Source organism: Portunus trituberculatus, chromosome 39, assembly GCF_017591435.1.
Source record: "Portunus trituberculatus isolate SZX2019 chromosome 39, ASM1759143v1, whole genome shotgun sequence".
Taxonomy (NCBI): Eukaryota; Metazoa; Arthropoda; class Malacostraca; order Decapoda; family Portunidae; genus Portunus; species Portunus trituberculatus.
In genome coordinates, this window is record NC_059293.1 from 20,524,864 (window position 1) to 20,541,545 (window position 16,682).

The 16,682-nt window shown below is 40.0% G+C and overlaps 1 long non-coding RNA gene across 3 annotated transcripts in view; it reads left to right on the forward strand.

Moving 5' to 3' along the window:
* Positions 1 to 16,682, forward strand: part of LOC123515730 — a 138,531-nt gene that overhangs the window by 27,145 nt on the left and 94,704 nt on the right. The gene's annotated exons all lie outside the window — the stretch shown is intronic.

Sequence of the window (16,682 nt, forward strand, 5' to 3'; positions counted from 1 at the left end):
ATGGAAATATAAATCAAACACACGTCATCCGTTAACGGAGAAACGTATCGTGAGTTACATGATACGATACAATGAATAATTATTAACGTAAATGTATAGTCTGCTATATCCTTTTTCTTTCTTTTTTGTAATAAGAACTTAACTTTTATTTTTGTCAATCTTTTCGTTTTCTCTTTGATGTTCGGACAGCTGCGAGCAAAGCTTTGTGCAACGTGTCTTTTCTTTATGACTCTTAGCATCCCGTTATATGTTAAAATTATTTCTGGCGTCGCTGTTTGTTGTGCTCTTCTCGCCAGCCATTTGCCAGCAGATGCTCTTTTGAAGTATGTATTGTACAGCATTATTTCCGAAGCACAAATATCAAGGCGAAAAGAAAAATAGGTAGCAAATAGTTGGTGAGATATGATACTGTTAAAGCAGATTGTAAAAAGAAGGGATTGGTGCCCCACCCCTCAAGGAAGATGGCGCCTTTGTGTGTGTGTGTGAGAGAGAGAGAGAGAGAGAGAGAGAGAGAGAGAGAGAGAGAGAGAGAGAGAGAGAGAGAGAGAGAGAGAGAGAGAGAGATCATTTCTCGCTCAACATCCTTCCTCGCATCTCATCGTCTTTGGGATCGAGTATCGTATCATAAAGTGTAATTCTGTATCCCCATGAATTGTAAATATTGAAGAATTATGATAGATTAGAGATATTTCTATCAATTACGATAATAAACAGTGACACGTATCATAACAAGGGATTATCACAGGATTATATTTACTTGCGAATATGTAAAAGTATTGTACATTACAATTATTAACGCCTTCAGTACCGGGACGCATTTTTACCATGAGTTTTGGGGGCGATTAGACGATTCTATTGACATTAGGAAGGCTCTATGGCGGTCAGAAGATCAATGGTCAGAATCTTCCCTATTTTTAATCCCCACTTAAGTTTCTATAGCTGTATAAAATCACCAAATATTAAGCAGAATGATTATGGAAAGGCGTCGTGATACTGAATGGGTTAAGCTGACTCAAAAATGTTATGCTTTTCGGATTACACATAATTACACTCAGATTGTTAAGTAATACAAGTGATAATTACATAGGATTGCTTCGGAACTCCTATTGCCGATGGATTATTTTTGAGTTACAATTAACTAATTACTTAGGAATTATAGAACTGCTTAGGTATGACCATCGCTCACTGTTGGAGAAAACGCTTGCTGTGATTCTAAACGATATTGGTAAAAGGTATAGAAAAGAAAACGTGCATTACTGTTGTTCATTAATTACGTGCAGCATCGTGTTTGTTTTGTAATGATTCACTTTTTATTGGTCAGGTAAATAATGGAAATATGTGTGTGTGTGTGTGTGTGTGTGTGTGTGTGTGTGTGCTTGCGCGCAGTCCTCCTATTCATCCGGTGGCAATAATCTTTCCTTCCTGTGACACTTAAACCTTTAAAATCAACTAAAATCTTGAAATGCGTACCTTCCGTTCCTTACACTTCCAGGGATTCACACACACACACACACACACACACACACACACACACACACACACACACACACACACACACACACACACACACACACACACACACACACACACACACACACACACACACACACACACACACACACACACACACACACACACAAACTAGAGTTTATACAATTTTTTTATTCATTTAATACTTAATCTTAAATTTTAGTACCTACCTCAATGCAGTAATAGTTGTAAACACGTAAATCTTGCACAGGAATGCATATCCACTCCCAAGAATGTCCTGGAGCAAGGCAATGCAATTAATTTGATTGGCGGATAAGAGCATTTATCTTCGTATCCTCCGCGCCACACACTTCACGATAATCCAGAGGGAGGATGTATCACTCGCATGGAAACCCGATCTTCTCTCTCTCTGTCTCTCTCTTTTCACAGTCATAACTCGGAGGGCTTTTGAAATAATCGAATTTTGGAGGTGTTTTCTAAAAGTTAAGATAAAGAGAAAGTGGTTAGGTTAGGTTAGGTTAAATTAGGTTAGGTTAGATTAGGTTTGGTTAGGTTAAGTTAGATAAGGAGATAGTGGTTAGGTTGTGATCAAGAGAAGGTTACAATGGGTTTCTAAACGCTGATTGTGTTTATGTAGTGTGTAGCGTTGCCACACAGTATACGGCACATTTACCATACTATATACTTACTAGTCAGGCTGTCAGGATGCTGCTGCTGCTGCTACTGCTACTGCTTCAAACCACGCGTCACTCCCAATGTTAGGGATAAAGTACTGGATTGAGGGCGTGTTTTTTTTTTTTTTTTTTTTTTTTTTTGTTCGCCATAAAACAAAGTTCCACTCTGGATCATAAACAGGAGAAAAGAACACACACACACACACACACACACACACACACACACACACACACACACACACACACACACAAGCCTCAAAGTGACATTGTTTCCACAGCCGTATTTTTCTCAGTTACACAAGTAAACATGAGGATCAGCCGCGCCCCGCCGAGAATGTCACGCGGGTCACCTTGCATGGCGCCGCGTCACCCTCGCCGCCATTGCTCCTGAGGGAATGAAGCTTGTCGTTGCCGTTGCCGTTGTTAAATACGCGGAGACGTAAAATTATGTTGCCGTTTTTAAGGCTTCGGGTCTTTAATTATATGAAATCACTTGTGTTTGTTGTAAAATCGCAGAGTATATATAGTTGTGTGTATTGTTGCCATATTCGTTGTTCAATACGAGGATACGTGAGATATATTGCCGTTCTTTAAAGCTTGGGGTCTTTAAATGTATGAAATCAATTGTATTTGTTGTAAGATCGCACATCATATATATTAATGCGTTATTGTCTTTACTTTATCAAACTTCTTTTCCTAAATTGTGTTCTGATGGTTTCAATGGTGTGAGTTAATGAGTGACTAGAAATAATGATAAAAATGAAGGCAACCAATAATTTCCTTAAATACTCGTCGCCATTATTAAAGAGCTTTCGTCTCATTTTAACCTTTTCGCTTTGTAAACAACGAACCTGAACATATTTCCGTGAATGTCGTTACGCTTGTTCGTGTATTGCGGCAATGAAACAAAAATCGTGGTTTGTCGCTGTGTTTAACCCCTTCAGTAATGGGACGCAATTTTACCATGAGTTTTGGGTATGATTAGACGATTTTATTTGCAATAGAAAGGATGTATGGAGGTCAGAAGATTAATGGCCACAGTCTTCACTATTTTCAATCACCATGTAAGTTTCTGAAGCTGCATAAAATCACCAGATAGTAAGCGGAATAAATATGAAAACGTATCATGGTACTGAGGAGGTTAAGCCGGGAAATTGTAGAAAAGAAGTCGCCATCTAGCCTGGACAGTCTCCTCCATTTCCTTGTCCTCTTCGGCAGTGGTTTGTAAACTTTTCTTGGTCCCTGGTGGCCTCCCTGACTGCAGCATCCGGAGCGCCACAGGTCCCCTCGGGGCCTCGTCAGATACCATTAGCCAAGTAACGTCGAAGTGCAGATAAACTGTCAAGGTAAAGGTGACTCAAGCCGAGATTCATGGATTCAAAGATACTTATGTTAGAAATCTGGATTGAAACCATAGGAAACAGTTGATGGAAATGTCCTGTTTACTGAACTGTCTTGGAAATGAAGGTTTTAAAGTTAATACAACTCTTACTAGAATGACGTAATTTCTTAAGCGTGCCCAGCTATGGAAATAAACTCATTTATATTTCAACTACACAAAGATTTCTGTCATTTCAGTTTTGATAAATCCTTAATGTGTTATGTTTCAGAGGATTTAATCGGCAAATACTTATTAGTTATCTGAACAAATAAGCAAACGGAAGGAGTGCAGTGTTGACATGCAGCAAATTTCTGAATTGTGGAGAGAACTATGAATATGTTTGTTCGTGTTGCCTTTAATAAAAATGACCAACAATTCCTGTTATGGTCTTCCGCGCCGCACATTCCACATTATTAAGACATGGAAAATTTGTGAGGCTAAATAATAAAACTTTTATTACTCTCACGGTCAGAAGTGGACAGTGTGAAATGTAATTATGCTGGCAGGAATGCCCACCGAGGCCCTGCGTGAGGCGCCGCTGAGTGACGCCTCCGCACTCAATGACTAAACTACATTATCATTGACACCCACACATCATTTGTCAGGACGAGCAGCGACAGGTGACTCCTCAAAACATTTTCCTCCCCACCCCCCACGTCCTTCACAGTAATCGATTAACCTGCAATTTCGCCTCTCCGGTGGGTGGTTGTGGTTGGCAGCAGCACCGCGCCTCCCATAACACTTAGCGGAATGCGCCACGCGAAGACATTTTCTTTAGCGGCGCGAGTTAATGATCGCTCCCGAAAACAGGATGCTTGTGCCTGATTAATGACTTCATTAGCACTGATTTATGACACAGAGCGACAAACACGAGTGAGCAACAGCGCGCCCCTCCCCAAACCTTCCACCCAACTCCCTTCTACGAGCGCTATTCTCTTCGCAGCCATTCTCTTCGCAGCCTTTCTTTAGAACTCCACTTCTTTGCTTCCCCTTCCTGCCTCACAATTGCTCCCTCCTTCCTTGCCAGTCTTCTTTCTTCCTCTTCTTCTCTTCTCACTTCCTTTCCCCCTCATCATTCAGTCCTTAATCACCAGCTTTCCTTTTTCCACTCCTTCCTCAACTTTTCCTCTTTACTCATCAGCCTTTGTTTTTCATCTCCGTTTTCGCTTAGATTCTCCTCCTTAACATCTTTCCCTCGCTGCCTTCATTTTCTTCTCAGCTTTCCTCACAAACTGCTGCTCCTTTTCCTTACATTTATTTTCCTTTCCTCCTTCATTCCCATTTCTGTAATTTCCTTTACAAGCTGCTGTTTCTCCATATATTTTTTTTTCTCTCTTTGCCCTTCTCATCCCAGATTCTCATCTTTATCTCTCTTTCCCTTGAAATTATATACACTAACATTTCATCGCTTCTCTTACTCCGTCTTTCCTCACCCTTGCATCGCTTTCACTGCCTTTACCTCCCCTACTTACCACCACTTTCCCGCACTCTCTTTCACGTCCGCCCACTGCCCTGCCCCGCGTCCACGAGCCTCATAATCCGCGGTCTTGTCATGGCTTTCAAAATATGAGTGAAGCGAACTCACGCCTTGTCAGTCCCGCCAGTCTCACGTCATTAGGAAAGCACTGCGAGGTAAAGAGATATTTTGTGCCTTTACGTTATTTTATTTATTTATTTTTTTTTTTTTTTTTGGCAGGGTTGAAAAATAAGAGGAAATTTAGAGTTTTGGGTTTATGAGGCAAGATATTCATTGATTTCTCATTTTCTTTTCATTTTTTTATTTTTTCTGGTCAGGTTATATTAGGTTACCGTGGTTCATGGCTGTCACACTTTCAGAAATGAGTTTTTATAGATTTGTGTCTTTGTTATGGTGAATTTTATGCTTTCGTGTATTTTTTTCCCTCAGGAGTTCATTTGCAAAGGTGTTTCAGGCTAATTCATCACACTAGATGCTTGTCACGGTAAAGGAGAAAAGTTGGTGGGTTTCCTTGATGTTGTGCTATGTGTAATATTTTCTGTTTTTATGCATGTTTCGAGTGCAGTGTAGACTAGTTTAGCAAAGACAGGATCACAAACAGCCTCGTAAAGTGCACCAGATTTCTTATTTACCAAATCTCGATGTTCCTGGTTCGGTGAGTTGTGTGCTGTGATGAAAGGGAGGAAACCTTGAATCTGGAGCCTTAGGGAATATCGCTGTCTGTATAATCCTCCTGTGTTTTCTTCCTCCACGCGCAGTCTTCACTCAAACAACACGTTCTGCATCTTTCCTTTGTTTTCTCAGATATTTCCTCCTCACTGGCTCCTTCTTGTAAACATAAACTAACCGAACTTAATTCTATTTTACCTTATCTTACTTGATCTTACCTTACTTGACCTTACATTGCTTTGCCTTGCCTTACCTTATCTTCCCTTACCTTACCTTACATTACCTTACCTTACCCAACCTGACCTTATCCCGTGGGCCACTTTGTTTCTCCGTTTTTGTTCCCCTTGACCAGTTATCCTCTCGTACTTAATCTTACCTGGCTATATCTCACCTCACCAACCCTAACCTTACGCATCCGAACCTAACATTACCTAACCTAACCCGGGACAGCTGAGTGAGTGAGTGAGTGGCTTACCTTTGATTCGTTTGCTGTTGGGGCTCGATTTTGTTTTCCCCTCCTAAATAAAGTTGTCAGAGTCTACAGGGGCCGCAATATACCAGCTGCTCGCCTGTATTCTGTGTATTTATTTTTGGGGGCAGAGTTATAGTGACGTGTGCAGAGGAGGACATTCATACATGCCACACTAAACCACATAAACAACCGGTGTGCCGCGGCCGTCTCTGAAATATGCGTGTTTTATCTGACTAATGCATTGCCATGTAGGAATATTTCTCATACCTAGGAGAGCCGACCACGTGCCTGACCCAGCCCTACGTGAATGTGTAAGTAAGTAAGTAATCATTTGTTGCTACTTTAACATACAAATATACGTTAATTTACATCAGTTTGAAGTATTAGCACCAACTTGTCGAGCTGAAGCGAAGGGAGATATGAGAAAATAAAATAAAAAAGCGTTCAGTGTGTGTGTGTGTGTGTGTGTGTGTGTGTGTGTGTGTGTGTGTGTGTGTGTGTGTGTGTGTGTGTGTGTGTGTGTGTCAATAATGTAAATTAATGTATCTATCATGTGTTTGTGTATTCAAGTAATGTATGTAGGCATAAATATGAGTAAAGCTTATTGTTTGTTCTTATTTTAGGAATGGCAACTAAAGACTAATGATATACAAGTGTAAGAATGTCAGTACTAATGATTTGCACCTAATACTACAACCTTCGCTAGCTGACAAATGATGCGGAGAACAAGCAAGTCCACCTGACAACACAAAGAGGTGAAAATAGGAACCTTAATTTTCAAAAGCCCCAATGAGGAGTAACTTCAAAATCACAACGAAGATAGACAATTCTCACAAGTCTTCTACAGGTTAACCTCTTCAATACTGGGACCCATTTTTACCATGAGTTTTGGGTGTGATTAGACGATTTTATTTACACTAGCAAGGTTCTATGGAAGTCAGAAGGTTAATGGTCCTGAATCTGCATTATCTGAATCCCCACATGAGATTCCAAAGCTGTACGAAATGGTCTAATAGTAACTTGAATATATATGAAGACGTGTCATGGTACTGAATGGGTTAACATTGCACCAGCTTCCTCCAGAGCCCTTCAAAAGTAGACACAGTAGCATTGCACTGTGAAATCTTACGTCACTCTCAGTCTGTGAACTCCGGCGTTGGTGTTGCTGAGTGAGGTGTAGAGAGAGAGAGAGAGAGAGAGAGAGAGAGAGAGAGAGTGAGAGAGAGAGTGAGAGTGAGAGGACGTGTCTGGGCAGGCAATCCGAGGCGTACATGACTTAAGGGAATAGGAAAGAGCGGTACTCGCCCCTCATCTCATTTATCGGTGTCTCCTGTGACTTGAATGAAAGCTGTGTGTGTGTGTGTGTGTGTGTGTGTGTGTGTGTGTGTGTGTGTGTGTGTGTGTGTGTGTGTGTGTGTGTGTGTGTTTCTCTCTCTCTCTCTCTCTCTCTCTCTCTCTCTCTCTCTCTCTCTCTCTCTCTCTCTCTCTCTCTCTCTCTCTCTCTCTCTTTCACCCTCCCTCTCTCCCTCTCCGTGTCCTTCTCCCATCACACTTCCTACCCTCAATAATAGCTTACCAATCACTACCTTACCTACCACTCCACCTCATCCACAACTGAGCTTGACTGATACCTCACTCGACTAACTCCTGCCTGATCTAAAAAAAAAAGAAAATAGAAAAGAAAAAAACCTGTCGCTCTTACACTGATATTTAAGACTCAAAGTACTCAGACAATTTTATCAAGACTTTATTTTACGGCTCTTTAACTCACCTCTTGGATTCTCCCGGGCGTGCGAGTGTTGGGGAGCACAAAAGGGGGCTTAAAAATCACCTACCGCACGAGGGTAGTTTAGTTATGGGTCGAGAATAAGACTAGTATTACCTGGATGTGTAAATTCCGCTGGAGTTTCCTTTGCATTTCATGAGATAAGACTGAGCTGGTATTGTGTTCCGGGTGAGTTACGTAGCTAGGCGGAGAGAGAGAGAGAGAGAGAGAGAGAGAGAGAGAGAGAGAGAGAGAGAGAGAGAGATTTCGTTTATAGTGTATTCTTTTATATTTTTTTCTCCATTTCAAGTTTAAGTGATTACATGTTGAGTGCAGAGTTACGTAATTCTCTCTCTCTCTCTCTCTCTCTCTCTCTCTCTCTCTCTCTCTCTCTCTCTCTCTCTCTCTCTCTCTCTCTCTCTCTCTCTCTCTCTCTCTCTCTCTCTCTCTCTCTCTCTCTCTCGCCTCCATGTATTCGAGGTTAATAATACAACACTACTAGAAGCACATTTAATCATTATCGAATACACATCACTCAAACACAAAATAGAATAATGTCACCACTTCGTTGGATAAGGAGATCAAAACGTAAGGAGAAACAAGCCTTAGGAGTAACAAGCAATGGACAAACAAACAGTAGCCCCTTCAGTACCGTGACACTTCTTCATATTTATTGTGGTTACTTGTAGACGAGTTTGTTCAGCTTCAAAAACTCATGTGGGATATCAAAACAGTGAAGATTTTGAATTATTAACCTTCTGACCTCCACTGAACCTTGCTAGTGTATGTAAAATCGTCTAATCACATCAAAAACTCATGGTAAAAAATGCGTATCGGTATTTTTTAAGGGGTTAAGAGAAACAGGGATTAGGAGAAGCAAACAAGAAGAAACGAATGAAATAATAAAATAAACAAGACCAAATCGAAGATAATTTGTTTTATCACACTCAAAACTCATGATAAAAAATGCGTCCCAGTATTTTTAAGGGGCTAGGAGAAACAGGGATTAGGAGAAGCAAACAATAAGAGAATAAAATGATAAAAAAAGACAATACAGAACATTTTTTAACCTTTTATCTCATCAGGATCAAACTTTTACCTCGGGTTCTGACTGCGCCATCCTTTTATATATATTTATTTTTGTGCTGTCTCTCTCTTTGAAGGTATGTAAGGCGTGTGAGTGGCACCACCTTTAGAGAGGAAAGGGCAGCGTGGCAGTCAAGTCATTCATTCTCCTTCTATGCCTCACTCCTTTCTCGCACAGATCGAATAAATCTTTTTTTATATATTTTGGAGTGTCCTTGTATTGCTTTTATTGCTTCCCTGTTGCACGAAATTGTTTTAACCCTTTTCATTGTGACACGAAACTATTGATCCCCTTCATTACTGGGACCTATTTTTACCTTGATTTTTGAGTGTGTTTAGATTATTTCATTTATCATAGGAAGGGTTTATGAAGGTCAGAAGATTAATGGCCAGAATCGTCACTATTTTAATCCCCAACACAAGTTTCTGAAGATGTATAAAATCACCAAATAGTAGCCAGAGTGAATATGGAAACGTGTCATGGCATTCAAGGGTATGGAAGCACAAGAAGCAATGCGGGAAGTCCTTATAGGCATCCAGACCTGTAAGAGAACTGGCGACTGAGTAGGTGCATTTTTTATTCAATTTTTCTACTCTTGGCCAGGTCTTCCCACTTTCATAAAACCAAGGAAAGTTTGTAATGGAAAACAATATACTTTTTTTCAATTTTTCCCCAGTTTAACCCATTGAGTACCATGACAAGCTTTCATATTCATTTTGTTTACTATTTGGTGATTCTGTACAGCTTCAGAAACTTATGTGCGGAATAAATTAGTGAAGACTATGGCCATTAATCTTCTGACACCCATAGGCCCTTCCTAATGTCAATAAAATGGTCTAGTCGTTTACAAATCTCAAGGTGAAAATGTGTCCTAGTAATGAAGGTGTTAAAGATCACATGTGGCTGTAGAACAAGTAAAGGTGCGCCAGAGTGATTAGTGATTAGGGAAAGATGTACCAAGAGGGAGACAAAGGGTTAAGAGTCCATTAAGAGAAGATGGATTAGTATTTCATTATGCTTCTGATTTTTTGTCCTAGTTTTCTATACATATATTTTTTAACTATTATTAACTGGCTCTCTGTCCTTCCATACTTTGCATTATTTAATTTTTCATTTATTTATATATATTTTCTTCTTTCTCCAAATCTCCTTTTCCTTTTTTCTTCGTCGTTTTCGTAATCATTCATGTGTTGGTATCCTTTGTCTGTAGTCTCTCTCTCTCTCTCTCTCTCTCTCTCTCTCTCTCTCTCTCTCTCTCTCTCTCTCTCTCTCTCTCTCTCTCTCTCTCTCTCTCTCTCTCTCTCTCTCTCTCTCTCTCTCTCTCTCTCTCTGCATATCTGACTGATCTCTACTCTGCTGTATCGTTTCCTCTCCCTCTTCCTCTCTCCCTCACTCTCACCCTCTCTCTCCCTCTCTGTCTCCCCAGTCTGTATCGCTCACATTGTTGTCCCGCCACTCGTCACTCCCTCTCGAGTTCAGCGCAGGTTTACCATTGTGTCTTGGCATCCTATAGCAATTTCATAGTAGTTGTTAGAGTGTGTGTGTGTGTGTGTGTGTGTGTGTGTGTGTGTCTGGCTGCGGGGAGATTTATTTTCAGTTAGTTGTAGTTTATTGCTTAAATTTGTGCTTATTTTCAAGCCCATCCTGATTCATTAGGCAATATTTCCCGCCTGTCTTCTCTTAAACGTTATTGAAAATTATGGCCCATGGTTGGCGGGCTCGCTTGATTCATAATAATTACACGGCACCACCAAACTTCCCGCTGTAGCCCAGTGATCCAACACTAACATTATTATCTTCCATCCTTATCTTTGGGGAAACCTTGCCCCTCGTTTTATTATTCTTTTTTTTTATATATGTAGTATTGTGTGTTCTCTCTCCATTTCTCTCTTTTCTCATCCATGGCCTTCGTTTTCTTTATGCATAGTATTGTGTCTTCCTCCTCCACGTTCTCTTTTTTTCTTTAATTCTTGCCCTTCGTTTTCTTTACGCCTCTCCCCTTCTCCCATTTTCTTTCCTTTTTTTTTTCCTTATGTATGATGTGTTTTCCTCCTCCATTTTCTCTTTCTTCTAATCATTGCCCTTCGTTTTCTTTATCCTTCTCGTCTTTTCCCATTTTCTTTCCTTTTTTTCCTTATGTATAGTGTTGTGTGTTCCTTCTTCATTGTCTTCCTTTTATCATTTCCTTCTTATTTATGTTTTTTTCCTCATTGTTTTCTTTTTGTAGCTGCATTTTCCCATTTTCCTTTTTCCTTCCACTTTTTTCCCCTTCTTTATTTTTTTTCTTCCTTTCTTTGCTCTTCTATCGCCTCTTCTTGTTTGTCTTCTTCTTCTTCTTCTTCTTCTTCTCGTATTTCGTATCTCAATCGGTATGTTGTCCTCTTCTTCCCTGTGTCTACTTTTATTTCCTTCTTCATCTTCTGCTATTTCTCCTCTTCTTTCTCCTCTTGCTTCTTTCATTATTTCCGTGCCATCCTTCATCACAAGTCTCAGCTTCTCCTCCTCCTCCTCCTCCTCCTCCTCCTCCTCCTCCTCCTCCTCCTCCTCCTCCTCCTCCTCCTCCTCCTCCTCCTGTTTCTTACCTTGCATTTTCTCATGTTTTGTTTTCTTACACTTTTCTTGCTCTCTTCCTTCATCTCTTCATTTGTTGTTGTGTTGCTTTTTCTCTTCTTTTATCGTCTTGTTCGTCTCTCTCTCTCTCTCTCTCTCTCTCTCTCTCTCTCTCTCTCTCTCTCTCTCTCTCTCTCTCTCTCTCTCTCTCTCTCTCTCTCTCTCTCTCTCTCTCTCTCTCTCTCTCTCTCTCACATTTCCCAAGTCATTTTTCATTTTAACTTTCTCCTTCCCTCTCTCCTTTTTTGCAGTCTTTCTCCAACACAACAATGCTGGTTTCCTTTGAATGCCCTCCACCCCTCTCCCCCCAACACACACACACACACACACACACACACAGACACACACCCATACACACCCATACACTCAGTCCCCAGTCGCTCTATCCTCTCTTTTCGTTATCGGTTTTTTTTTTCTTTCATCCCTCTTTGTCTTCTTCCTTCTGTTCTTTCTTCGGCTTTCTTCGTCACGCTTCACCTGCATCACGGACACTCTTATTAAAAAAGTTACGAACGTGTGGGTAGATTCTCTCCTGATACATCCCTAACATTTCATGCTTGTGATCTGCATGCAAATCCCCTTGACTGGTGCGGCTGACACGTGGCGGAGCGATACTCGAGGCCCTCACAAAGGACGCCACGCAGGAAATTAAACCTAGCGGTCTCTCCTCCTCCTCCTCCTCCTCCTCCTCCTCCTCTCTTTCATAAGAGGCGATGGGGTGCGCTCTCTCGCGGAAAGGATACAATCTTTTCCCTTAATTTCATCTCTTTTTGACCTTTAGCGCCTTCAATACTGGGACATATTTTTACCTTGAGATTCGTGAACGATTAAACAAATTTTTGACATTAGGAAGGGTCTATGGAGATCAGAACATTAATGGCCACAGTCTTCACTATTTTAATCGCCCACATGAGTTTCTGAAGCTGTATAAAATCACCAGATAGTAAGCAGAATGAATATGGAAACGCGTTATGGTATTTAAGGGGTTAAACTATGGTTGTTTGTGGTGTTTGGTATTTGCTACAGGTACAAGGTTGACTCTATTGGTGATATTTGTGTTGTGCTCTTCCCCTGAATACTGGAAGGAAGGCGAGGAGGTTTAGTTATTTCAGTGGTGTGGGGACAGCGGTGGTTTATTCATGAAGGCCTTGGTGTGAATCCCTCTTACAGCTTCTGTTGCTGGACAGTATTCCAGTAATTCAGTGTTCTGTCCGGAAAAAAAAAAAAAAAGGCAAATACAGTTAATAAGATTTCGTTTTTTTTTTTTTTTTTAATTATAGCAAAAAATGAAGGTCATGTAATGAACAGGTAATTTAAAATCAATGATATGAGTATAGTGTGTGTGTGTGTGTGTGTGTGTGTGTGTGTGTGTGTGTGTGTGTGTGTGTGTGTGTGTGCACGTACTCGTATAACATAATTGTGTCAGCAGCTCTTTACTGCAACAAAGTGATACACAGATGCTATTGAATTAAACACATTAATGTCAACATCAAAGGCGGTAAGATCTAAGCTTGCTGGGAGAACACATCATACTGTTTTCACGGCAATTAACTGATTAGCAAAAACCCGGCAAGTTCCTCAGCGGACACATAACATAATAGTTTTCTCAGCAATGGCTCATCACCACACCAAATGACACGTTAATTGAGCAGTGGGTAGAAATGACAACAGTGTAGGTGTCATTGTAGCGTTTCGAGTATTCACGTAAAGCTCAACATTACAAATCACAGAAACATTGCATTCATCGTGGCTAAAATGATATTAGGATTCATTTAAAGTACAGATCTCTTCTCTCCATTACTGTTCCTGCTCTCACTCCAGTACTTAAGTGTGTTATGGAGTTTTAACGTCTTCAGTACCATGACGCGTTTCTATATTCATTCTGGTTAATATTTGGTGATTTTATACAGCTCCAGGAACTCATGTGTGGGATTAAAATAGTGAAGACTGTGGCCATTAATCTTGTGACTTCCATAGACACTTCCTAATGTCAATAAAATGGTCTAATCGTGCACTAATCTAAAGGTAAAAATGTATTCCATAACTGAAAGGGTTAAGGGTTATTTTTTTCCTACATAACTAAATGACTTACATGAAATATTGCATTGCACTTTAATTTAATTTACTTGCTATATAATGTACGCTCAATTTATTCTCTGATTAAGCATCATATAACAATTCTGGCTCGTTTTAACTAAATGGATGTAAATGTCTTTTCCTAATGATTTCTTACACTGGGCTCTTATTCCCTTTGCTGGCATAGAGACACAGGCAATTAATCTTATTTTCCCGCAGGACAAGGCGAACAAAGAGTAGTACTAGTGTTGATGGTGGTGGTGACGTTGATGAAGATGATGTTAGTGATGGTGGTAATAGTGGTGATGGTGGTGGAAATACTGGCGATAGTGGTGTTGATGGTGGTGTCAGTGTTAGTGATGGCGGCGGCGGTGTTGGTGTGAGGTGGTTGTGGCGTGATGTGGCGCCAACTTCGCGCTGGTTTCCATTCCCCCTCCTGGCGTGGAAATGCGTGAATGAGCGGACATTTATTTTAAGTTATTAATATAATAATAGCTGGAAGGAGTATGCTCATGACAGGGAAGCTCCTCGTATATTAAAAGGGAGAAATATTCCCTACTGAATATTAAATACATCGCCTGGCCAGTCCTGGGGGGCGGCGCACTGTTCCCTGCTATTCCTGCACACGCCGCTCGTCTCTCGGTGCGCTTTAATTTATTCGTTCACAGCAAAACATTTAACTATAATTCATAATTGACGTCGAATTAGTTCAAAATATATAATGCGTTCATAAGTTATTTTTTCATTATATGAGTGTATGTGTTTTCAGATGACGCGAGAACAAAATGATTTACTGATGTGTGCTTGTTTCCTTTTTTTTCCATCGAGATAATTCAAATATTACAAATGATGAAATTACAATTAGATTACTAAATCATTTCCTATTTCTGTGTTGTTTAATTGATAATGTGTCTTCCATCGGTGGCTCGTGTGCAGACTATTAGTGTGTTAGGCGTTCACAATATGTAGGCATCCTATATCACTGGTCAAGTTAAATTTTCCACCCTTTTTTTCATTTTCCCTTTTTTTCATCCTTATCTTTCTATCCTAATCAGTTCTTTCCCATTTCTTTCACACCTTTTTTCCACCCATCTTTCTCTCTCTTCTCTCACCATTATCTCTCTTTTTTCCACCCATCTTTCTTTCTCTCTCTCCTCTCGCCATTATCTCTCTTTCTACTATTAAATAGGTAGTGTCTTCATTCGGTGACTCGAGTGGAGACTATTAGTGTGTTAGGTGTTCACAATATGTAGGTAGCGAGAAGGTAACTTTTAATCAGTTAATTGCCACCAAAGCTGTTTGATGTATTCCCTGAGTGATCTTACAGTTAGAAAGTGTTCATATTAATTCATTTAATTTAATACCATCTACATAACACTTGTTCCTGAGAAAAAAAGACTTATTTAAATAATTACATATCATTAATTAGTGTCGCAACAGCCATGGTAGGAAATTATATATATATATATATATATATATATATATATATATATATATATATATATATATATATATATATATAAATACACACGCAAACGCGCGCGCACACACACACACACACACACACACACACACACACACACACACACACACACACACACACACACACACACACCACATACTATACATAAACTCTTGACAATATACAATTTTCTCTTCTTGATTGTGGCTTTTCCTGAGTTTCTGTCCGGATAGGAGTGGTCGGGCCTGTGTGTGTGAACGACAAGTAACACAACGCAACGTAAAACATGCATGAACACGTAACGTAACAGAGTGGAGTCCTATTGAGAGCCACACTACTTTAACTCGGCTTATATCCTCGCCCAAGAAAAAGAGTTAAAAGCAGCAGTAAGATCAGTGGGCTTCCTGTAGAAAGACGGAATATATACTGGAACACATCAAAGAGGAAGACTACGTAATGAGAGAGAGAAGCACGGTAGTATATAAGGTAACGGACCATCGCATTACAGACTCCAGTTGCAGCTCGTTAAGATTGATCAGAAGCATAAAGGAACACAAAGGAATGAGCAAAACACCATTAGTCTTGTTTTTGCTATTGTTAAGACCTACACTATTTCATCTTAACCTCTTCAGTATCATGACGTGTTTCTATATTCATTCTGGTTACTATTTGGTGATTCTATGCAGCTTATGAGGTGATTTAAATATTGATTCTGCCCATTAATCTTCTGATCTCCATAGTCAGTTCCATAATGTATATAAAATCGTCTAATCATACCCAAAACTCAAGGTAGAAATGCGTCCCAGTACTGAAGGGGTTAAAGTATGAAATGTCGAAGGATAAAGATGAGTGTGTTTTTTTCAATATGTTTCTCTTATTGTACTTGAGGAAAGAGGAACAAACAGCAGCACACTTGTCGTTAGTCTCACCTGGCTTGTTTCGTGATAACCTACACTATATAATTCAAAAGTAAGAGACCTGGGGATAAACTTTTTCTGTCATGTTTGATTCACCAGTGTAATATGCATGAAAGGATTAAATATTCGTGCATGTGTAGATGTTTGGTTAACTCGGCAGAAAATATCACAACAACTTGAAAGCATTTTACTTTTCCTTCACATCTCAGCTATGCATTGGAAAGTTAACGAAGTCTGTTAGATAGATTTCCATTAATTGGCTGATGATTAAAATATGTTAGTGTAGCAATTATGTATTTTGTGAAAGAGCGACGCAAAAAAATACAAGTGTGTGTGTGTGTGTGTGTGTGTGTGTGTGTGTGTGTGCGTGTGTGTGTGTGTGTGTGTGTGTGTGTGTGTGTGTGTGTGAGATATTTGAACAACGTAGCGTGGGTAGCTGTTCAGTATCCGAGTGCACGTAGTAATTTCACTGAGTAAAATTTAATTCAGGCAACGCGCCTCAGGGAGAGAAGGATGGATAACAGGAAAGGAGGAGAGAAATTGGAAGTGAAAATAAAGAAAAATAGGCTAAGGGGAGCTGGAAGAGAGAGAGAGAGAGAGA